The sequence below is a fragment of the Ahaetulla prasina genome, chromosome 2 (assembly GCF_028640845.1).
Source record: "Ahaetulla prasina isolate Xishuangbanna chromosome 2, ASM2864084v1, whole genome shotgun sequence".
Lineage (NCBI taxonomy): Eukaryota > Metazoa > Chordata > Lepidosauria > Squamata > Colubridae > Ahaetulla > Ahaetulla prasina.
The window spans coordinates 8,531,892-8,542,360 of NC_080540.1; the positions used below are offsets into that span (position 1 = coordinate 8,531,892).

General features: G+C 43.5%; 1 pseudogene; it reads right to left on the reverse strand.

Moving 5' to 3' along the window:
- Window positions 1-44: 44 nt before the first annotated feature.
- The window catches only part of LOC131193137 (zinc finger protein 850-like), a 54,475-nt pseudogene continuing 44,050 nt past the window's right edge, over window positions 45-10,469 (reverse strand).

Sequence of the window (10,469 nt, forward strand, 5' to 3'; positions counted from 1 at the left end):
CTGTTGTCCAGAGTGCTCTTATTGGCATCCTCTTTGCCTGTAAGATTTAAAGACAAAAATTAGCCTGCCCTTTTGGCTCGCAGAGTCACCTACCATTTTCAGTGCACCCACAATTCCTTAACAGTCTACAGTGTTAAGGTAGCAAAACAGAAGAGTTTGTCCCACTCCCAGTGACCAAGAAACAGTCACTATATTGACAGTCATGCCTAAGGATTTGCAGGGATCAAATAGCAGTGGGTACCCTGTGGGGGGAGGAATGGCCTATGGGGATCTGGGAGGAAGGGAAAGGCCTGGGAGGACCCAAAGGTTGGGATAGGGGAAGCCTTTGGAAGGCAAGCCGGGGCCTGCACTGCACATTAATTTGACGGATTCATCAGGGAGAGAAGGGGGTGGCGGTAATTCAGCAATGGAATCTCACTTAACTCGTTACAACATGCAACCAAAACTGGCAGGGCCCATTATACTTGTATCTCAAGGACAAGTTGTATGGTGGCTGGGGAATTATGGCACTCAATCTGGAGAACAAGGTAGAAGACAGAAACTCCACATAGTGGAATTCCATAATCAGTATAATCTATGATATCCAGAAACAGGTAATTCACATTTATCAAATAACAGATTCCACATTTTTTTGGGTCTCCAACTACAGATCTAAACCTGAGATGTGTTGATGAAAAAGGATCAGGCCAGCATTCAGAGTCTACTTCTCATCTACACTTTCAAAGGGAGTTCAGAAATGAAATTCAAGCCTTCTCCAAACTCATCAACGTTTGCCTCATGTGAATTTTCTTGTATGCATTATGGAGTTATCTAGGCCTAAAGTACTGTCCACAGACTAGACATTTGAGTGATCTCTCCCATGTGAATCCTCTGGTGTTTCACCAAGTTTGAATTGAAATGGAAACGTTTCTCTCATTCAGGGCATTGAAAGTGTTTCTTTCCTCTGTGAATCCTCTGGTGTATCACCATTTGGGATTTCTGACAGAAATTTTTGCCGCAAAGAGGACACTCATACGGTTTCTCTCCTGTGTGAGTCCTCTGGTGGACCACCAGGCGGCTTTTCTGACTGAACCGTTTCCCACAATCAGGACATTCAAAGGGTTTCTCGCCTGTGTGAGTCCTCTGATGTATCACTATGTGGGACTTCTGACGGAAATTTTTGCCACAAACAGGACACTCATACGGTTTCTCTCCTGTGTGAGTCCTCTGGTGTGTCACCAGGCGGCTTTTGTGACTGAAATTTTTCCCACAATCAGGACATTCAAAGAGTTTCTCGCCCGTGTGAGTCCTCTGATGTATCACCATTTGGTACTTCTGGCAGAATTTTTTGCCACAAATAGGACACTCATACGGTTTCTCTCCTGTGTGAGTCATCTGATGTGTCACCAGGAGGCTTTTGTGACTGAACCTTTTCCCACAATCAGCACATTGAAAGGGTTTCTCTCCTGTGTGAGTCCTCTGATGTATCACCATTTGGGACTTCTGACAGAAATTTTTGCCACAAACAGGACACTCATATGGTTTCTCTCCTGTATGAGTCCTCTGGTGTTTCACAAGCTTGGAACTGTCAATGAAACTTTTTCCACATATCGGACACTCATACGGTTTCTCTCCTGTGTGAGTCCTACAGTGTATCACCATTTGAGAACTTTGACTGAAACTTTTCCCGCAAAGAATACATTGAAATGGTTTCTCCCCTGTGTGAGTCCTATGGTGTGCCACCATGTTGGAATTGTCAGTGAAACTTTTTCCACAAAGAGCACATTCAAAGGGTTTCTCGCCTGTGTGAGTCCTCTGGTGGTTCACCAGATCAGAATTCTGATTGAAACGTTTTGCACAAAGAGTACATTGAAATGGTTTCTCTCCTGTGTGAGTCCTCTGGTGAATCACTAAGCTAGAGTTGTGGCTGAAACATTTACCACAGAGAGCACATTCAAAGGGTTTCTCTCCTGTGTGAATCCTCTGGTGTACCACCAGGTGGGAACTGTGATTGAAACTTTTCCCACAAAGAGCACATTCAAAGGGTTTCTCTCCTGTGTGAGTCCTCTGGTGAAGCACCAGGGTGAACTTCTTACTGAAACTTTTTCCACAATCAGGACATTCGAAGGGTTTCTCTCCTGTATGTGTTCTCTGGTGCATCAGAAGGAGGGAATTTGCAGTGAAACATTTCCCGCAATCAGAGCATTCATATGATTTCCTTTTTGTTTGCATTTTCTAGTGTATCACCAGACAGGAATTCAGAATGAAACTTTTCCCAGAATCAGAGCATTCAAAGGGTTTCTCCCTGGTGAGAGTTCTCTAATGCATCAACAAGTTGCCAAGCTCAGTACATTGGGAGCACTTGTTGGGCTTCTTCCATGAACCACAAGGGAGCCGTTTTGACTGAAGCTTTGGCCACATTAGTATTGCTTTTCTCCAGTGTGGATCATTTGGTGCATACTCAGTGTAATTTGATATATGCACTTTTTCCATAATAGGCACATCTGTAGAGCTGCAAAAGAGGATCACGTGACCCTAGAACACAGCAGCCATCATAAATGGGAGTTAGCTGCCAAGCATTCAAATATAAATCACGTGACTATGGGGCTGCTGCAATAGTCATAAGTAAGAAAAATGGTCATGTCAGTTTTTTCAGCTGGCGTTGTAATTCCAAACTGTTACTAAATGAACTGTTGTAAGTTGAGGACTACCTGTAATGTATCCTTGTGTTCCGCATAGTCTTCTTTTTCCAGTTTGAAATCTCTTCTTGATCACCTGCTGGGGAGGAGAATTTTGTGGTTTTCTGAAGGAAATAAGAAATATTTTGATTTCTGGCTGGATTTGTTTTCTTTTTTAATGATGCTTGTTATTCTCAATTGTCCAGAGTGTTCTTATTGGCATCCTCTTTGCCTGTAAGATTCAAAGAGAAGTGTAAGTATTATTGTTTATCAAATGGTTGCAGAAGATGTAAAAAAAGAAAAAGAAAATCATATACATTAAAGGTAAAAAGCAAATATGCCACAATGCTAAAGTAACCTTAGAAAAATTATGATTTACTTGACACTTTGAAGATTACCGAGATCCAAGTTCACATTTGCAGTCAACCATGAAATTCTCTTGACTTTGGTCAATACACATTCTTAGTACAGCAATTATTGGATAGAATCACTGTAATTAAGATGAATACAAAATATAACAGAATAATAGAGTTGGAAGGGACCTTGACCCTGAAGACTCCTGGAACAAAAAAACGGGGCGCGGGGAGGGGCTGCACCCCATCCTCCGCGCACGCGTCTCCTGGGACAGACCCGAAAACCACGCATGCCATAGGTTCACCATCACAGCCTTATAACATTTCAGACAAGTGGTTGTCGAATCTCTTTTTGAAAGCCTCCAGTGATGGAGCACCGAAAACCTCTGTGCCAGCCCCAGCCCTGTGACGGTCCTTGGGGCCGCCATTCGTGTGGGGATCGCCATTCCACTGCTGCACACTTTCGCCGACGACCCTTCCTGTGTGCCTGTTCTCCTGGGTCATCCGCCCCGAGGCATGCCTCTCACTTCGACTTCCCAACCGCATGCTAGATGACATCAGGGTGGTGCACTGAAGCAGTTTATCATCATCTATCACTTTAAGGAAAGACGGAGCAGAGAGGAACTGAAGCGGCTTGTACTGGACTGGGGAGGGAGAGGGAGGATATGGGTTAATTGGATAATTGAGTGGTTGCACTGGGGTGGAGCTGTATGCTGATTAAAAGGTGATGGAGAGCACAGAGCATCAGCTCCAACACAGATTCCTTTCTCTAACACTTTAAGGTGGCCAGTTAGTACCGATATCAGGATAAACAAACTTGGCTACTGCTTTTGCATGCTGAGGTTTATTTTTCCAGTCTTTACGGAACCTGACACACTGAAGGCAAGCAATTCCATTGGTTGATTCCTGTAATTGTTAGGAATTTTCTCTTTAGTTCTAGGTTGCTTCTGTCTTTGGTTAGTTTCCATCCATTGTTTCTTTTGGTACTTTGGAAAATAGTTTGACTTGTCTTTGTTTTTATAGGAGCCCCACAAATATTGGAACACTGCTGTCATGTCTCCACTAGTCCTTCTCATTAGACTAGACATACCCAATTTATTTTATTTATTTATTTATTTTATTTATTTATTTGTCATAACAATATAACAATATATATATACAAGGATAAATAAAGGGTTATATAATATATGAACGTATATGAGGAGAAACGAGGTACTAAAAACATATATATACATAGGGGAAGAAACAGTAGGACAGGAACGGTAGGCACGTTTGTGGTCTTATGCACGCCCCTTAGAGTCCTCTTAGGAAAGTGGTGAGGTCAACCGTGGACAGTTTTTGAGTAAAGCCTTTGGGGTTATGAGAAGAAACCACAGAGTCAGGTAATGCATTCCAAGTATATACAATTCTGTTACAGAAATCGTGTTTTCTGCAATCTAAACTGGAGCGGTTGACATTGAGTTTAAATCTGTTGGTAGCTCTTGTGATATTGTTATTGAAACTAAAAAAGTCATTGACAGGAAGGACATTACAACGGATGATTTTATATGCTAAACCCAGATCTTGACGAAGTTCCAAGTTTTCTAGACCCAAGATATCAAGTCTGGTGGAATAAGGTATTTTATTAGTTACGGAGGAGTGGAGAATTCTTCTCGTAAAATACCTTTGGACACGCTCAACTGTGTTGATGTCAGATATATGGTATGGGTTCCAGACAGGAGAGCAGTAATCAAGAATTGGCCTAACAAATGTTTTATATGCTCTGGTCAGTAGCGTGGTGTTTTTTGAAAAGAAGCTACGTAAAATTAAGTTAACAACTCTTAGAGCCTTCTTAGCTATATAGTTGCAGTGGGCTTTGGAACTTAAATCGTTAGATATAAAAACTCCAAGGTCTTTGACAGGGTGGGGGTCATCTGCGAGGCAATGTCCATCAAGCATGTACTTTGTGATTGGGTTCTTTCTTCCAATATGCAAGACTGAGCATTTACTGGTTGACATTTGTAGTTGCCAAATTTTAGACCAAGCAGTTAGATGATCAAGGTCCTTTTGAATTGTGGATGTATTGTCATTCCTGTAACCATTCTCTGTATGTTTTAGCCTTCAGCAGCCAAATTACCAAAGATGCATTTTATGTTTCAGACTTTACCAACACTTGAAAGGGAAACTCCGTTTAAACAATGGCAGATGGAGATCTCCAAGTTTATATTGCAAGAGAAAAAACAAGAATTAAATATAAATTATTGTAAGATGCCAAGGAAAGAGGAGGCTTGGGTTTATCAGATTTCAAATTGTACTTTGATCCTTGTTTTGTCTGGCCAAAAGAGTGGGTGAAGCTCCAAATTAAGAGGTTACTTGAGCGAGAGAGAGGGCCATGAATTAGATTTTCATGGCACAAGTATTTATGGTATGATATGGTTAGGGAATGATATAAAGGCAATGAATTTTGGAAATATAAAGAAGAAATATTTTATCATTTATGGTAGACATCTGACAAAGCAAAGAAATGTACAGGAGACTATTAAACTGAATATAAAGAGAAAAGCTGAAAAAAGTTTATTTTAGGCTTAATGGATAAAAGAAAAAAAATAGAGCATTGATGTCATATCAATGGAAAAATGGAAGACTATTTTCATTCCCACAATGGAAGAATGGCTACAAAACCTGATGGAGTTAGCAGAGATGGATAAATAGACTGCTTTGATTAAAGCCATTTGTCTGAAATGGTGTAGGGTTTCCTGCCTGGGCAGGGGGTTGGACTAGAAGACCTCCAAGGTCCCTTCCAACTCTGATATTATTATTATTATATAAAAAAAAGAATAGGAATAATTTTGTTTGTACATGGAAACTGCTTTTGGACTTTGTTCTTGAGATAGAAAAAAAATGAAAGTTTGATTTTGGGTTTTGTTGATAAGTTTGTTGTAGATATGGCTGGTTAATATTATCATATAAAAATAAATAGTTGAGGTTTTATGTTAGTACCTTATTCTGTTGCACCAAAAGGAGTCGGAAGTCAATGCTTTTCTTTTTCTTTTCCCCTTAACCCTACACTTATCTTGCTCCCCCTTTTCCTCCCTTCTACGATTATTTTCATTTTTGTTTGCAGATCTGTCTTTTACATTTTCATCAATTAATACAATTTTTGTGGGAAAAACCCCCCAAATACTTAGCATTGCAAAACGTTACTACGAAATACAACAGGAAATGCTGGGGATAGATTATACAATTGTAGATATATGCATACAGGAAAAATAGAAATAAAGAAACCTACAAATTTATATAGTTGGAAAATCCATGTGTTTTCAGCCTGAAAAATGTCCCAAAATGGTTACAGTCAAACTTTTCAAACTACTTTTAGCGATGTTTGGTTTTAATTGATGAAATGATGGCTAAAGCCTCTGCAAGATTTGAAGCACCAGTTTTTTCTGTGGAAGTTCTGAGATCCAAATAAGGGCAGAAAATACTTTCCACGACCACTCTGGTGTCATTCCTATTGAAGCAGTCCTCATTTACTGACTGCATTTGGGACTCGCATGTGTCACTAAGCAGCTTGATCATGAAGCATGATGTCATGTGACAGAGCCAACTTACATCTGTTCCTCTGCAGTTGTGGGTTGTTAAAGGCAATTTCAACTAACTGTGGCCTGCCACCTCCTGCCAGCATCCCCACTGATTTTGCTTGTGTGAAGCTAGCTGGGAAGGTCACAAAGGGAAATCCCGAGTGTGGGATGCTGCAACCATCATAAACTTTGGCAGAACCCAAATTGGTGCAACTCCTTTTCTTCCACCTTCATAACCACAGGAACTGCTGACTTGTTCAGGTCACTGCACAAGTGCTACAATGAGCACTAATTTGTGGACTAGATGTATATCTGCCTTTAATGTGCCATTGTAACTTTGGAGGTTCAGGGAACAAATGGTAAGTGAAGACTACCTATACAACTGAACATCCCAAAGGTTCTCAAAGTTATTTTTAAAAAAGTGCTGGCCATTGGTTGAACCTGATTAATACATGGATGGGATTACATGTATATACAATAATAGGGAAATGCCATGCTTGTTGGCTAGACATGGAAATAAAAAAGCAAAACCCCCAGAAGAGATTTCAGATATTACTGCCAAAAAACCCAGCAGGTCCATAACAGAACAACACAGTTGGAAAGGATCTTGGAGATCTTCTAGATCTAGACCAATCCCCTGCTCAGTCAGGAGAGCCCATACCATTCTGGATAACTGACTGTCCAGTTTCTTCTTAAAGGTTCCTGAGAAACCTGACAACTCTGTGGTGCAAAAGATAGAGGAGATAATTAGAGGGTCAGCTATACTGGATCCTTAATCCTTTGAACAGGAAGGTTCGTTTGAAGAGAAGAAATGAAAGAGCAACCAACATGACTGGGGGCTTTATTTATTTATTTATTTATTAGATTTCTAGACCGCCCTTCTCCCGAAGGACTCAGGGCAGTGTACAGCCTTATTTAAAACACATAAATACACAATACAAATCCCAGATTTAAAATACATTTAAAATGAAATATTTAACAGGCCAATTTAAACTAAAACAGTCATAGACCGATATAAAACCCTTAAAATTTAAAAATTATAGATAGATTAATACAATTAAAATTAAATTAAACTAAATATTAAATTAAAATAAATATTTAGGCTAGTCCCGCCCGATTGAATAGTAGAGTCTTCAGTTCCCGCTTGAAGGTACGGAGGTCGGGAAGTTGGCGTAGCCCTGGAGGTAACTCATTCCATAGGGTCGGTGCTGCCACAGAGAAGGCTCTCCCCTTGGAGGCCACCAGCCGATACTGTTTGGCTGATGGCACCCTGAGCAGGCCCACTCTGTGGGAGCGCATAGGTCGTTGGGAGGCTATCGGTGGCAGAAGGCGGTCTCATAAATAGCCCAGTCCTAAGCCATGGAGCGCTTTAAAGGTGAGCACTAGCACCTTGAATTGCACCCGGAAGGCTACCGGCAGCCAGTGCAGGCCGCGCAGGATAGGTGTTATATGGGAGCAACGTGATGCTCCCACGATTACCCGCGCAGCCACATTCTGGACTAGCTGGAGCCTCCCGGTGCTCTTCAAGGGGAGCCCCATGTAGAGAGCATTGCAATAGTCCAGGCGAGAAGTAACGAGGGCGTGAGTGACCGTGCGTAAGGAGTCCCGGTCAAGAAAGGGGCACAACTGGCACATCAGGCGAACCTGATAAAATGTTCCCCTGGTGACGGCCGTCAAATGTTCTTCTAAAGACAGCCGATCGTCCAGGAGAACGCCCAAGTTGCACACCCTTCCCCTGGGGGTCAGAACTTCACCCCACAGTCAGCGAAGGCGTAAACTGACTGTACCGGGACGCCGGAACCCACAGCCACTCTGTCTTGGTGGGGTTGAGTTGGAGCCTGTTCCTCCCCATCCATACCCGCATGGCCTCAAGACACCAGTCCATCACCTCAACAGCTTCGTTGGGGTGGTTCGGGGTGGAAATGAACAGCTGAGTATCATCAGCGTACAGATGATAATCCACCCCAAAACCACGGATAACCTCACCCAGCGGCTTCATATATAGATGTTGAACAGGAGAGGCGAGAGAACCGACCCCTGAGGCACCCCACAAGTGAGGGACCTAGAGGTCGATCTCTGCTCCTCTGCCAACACCGTCTGCGAACGATCAGAGAGATAGGATGAGAACCACTGATAAACGGTGCCTCCCACTCCCAATCCCTCCAACCGCCGCAGCAGGATACCATGGTCGATGGTATCAAAAGCCGCCGAGAGATCTAACAGGACCAGGACAGAGGAACATCCCCTGTCCCGAGCCCTCAAGAGGTCATCCACCAACGCGACCAAAGCCGTCTCGGTGCTGTAACCAGGTCTGAAGCCGGACTGGAACGGGTCTAGAAAGACAGTTTCCTCCAGGTATTGGGGAAGCTGATATGCTACCACACTCTCAACGACCTTTGCCAAAAAGCGAAGATTGGAGACTGGACGATAGTTCGCCAATACAGCTGGATCCAAGGAAGGCTTCTTGAGGAGGGGCCTCACCACCGCCTCTTTCAGAGCGGCGGGAAAAGTGCCCTCCAACAAGGAGGCGTTGGTAATTCCCAGGAGCCAGCCTCGTGTCACCTCCCGTGTGGCCAGTGCCAACCAGCAGGGACACGGGTCCAATAAACATGTGGTGGGATTCAGCCTAGCCAACAACCTGTCCGTGTCATCGGGAGTCACAGGATCAAACTCAGCCCAAATAATATCCACAAGACTCGTCCCCGTCCCCTCGTCCGGATCTATCCAATCAGTGTCCAGCCCATCCTGGATTCGAGCGATTTTATCAGACAGATACTGTACAAAATCCTCAGCACGCCCCTCCTCCCCTCCCTTCTAGCAAGGCTTGAGGCGAAAACATCTGAAGAACAGTTGTAGGAATTGGGTAGGTCTAGTCTGGTGAAAAGAAGGATTAGAGGTGACATGTTCCAATACTTGAGGTGCAGCCACAAAGAAGAGAAGATTAACTTCTTCTCCAAAGCACCAGAAGGCAAGAGAAGTAATGGATGGAAACTAATGAAGGAGAAAAAAAAATTCCTGACAGAGACCAGTGGAAGGGCTCGTCTTCCCAACTTGTGGATGCTCCTCACTGGAGGCTCTGAAGAAGATACTGGACAGCCATTTGTCTGAAATGGTCTAAGTCCTCATGCTTGAGCAGGGGGTTGGACTACGTGATCTCCAAGGTCCCCTCCAAGTGTGTTTTTCTCTATTCTATTCTCTATTCTAGTTGCTTCTCTGCTTCGACGCTGCGGAGGAAACCCAGCAGCTTTTCCTGCTCCCAGCCTCTCCTCCAACTGGTCCTCTACTCACCCACCACCTGTTGTTTTGACTCTTGGAACAGCATAGAAGCTACTCGGCCACCACCTTACTCCCATGAGCGATCTGGTGGATCCTGCACTCCTCTCCCCTCCATTCTAGCAATGCAGTACTTGATGGTTTTAACTCCTTAAAGCTCAATCCCAGCTGCCTCCACTTACTGTAGTGACGGCTTTCTGGGCGCCGATGCTGCCCATCTGACCGCCATCTCCCGATAGGAGGGGGTAAGACAGGTGCCTCCCGTCTCTACCTAGGAAGGCGTTTGCAGGACGTTTCCACCGATTCCATGCCATTCAGTCATTTTCCACTCCTAGCAGCCGATGCAAGTGAAAAAGTGAAACGTGACACTTAACTTGTGAAGATTACCTATAGGCTGAGCCCTAAACGTTCATGAAGTTCTTACAGAATAAGAGTTGGAAGAGATCAACTGGAAGTGGTCAATGCCTGGAATGCACTACCTGACTCTGTAGTTTCTTCCCCAAAACTTTAACCTTAGGCTGTCTACTATAGACCTCACCCCATTCCTAAGAGGTCTGTAAGGGGCGTGCATAAGCACACTAGTTAGTGCCTAAATGCACTAACAAGGGAGATCAGAGCAGCAAAAAGCT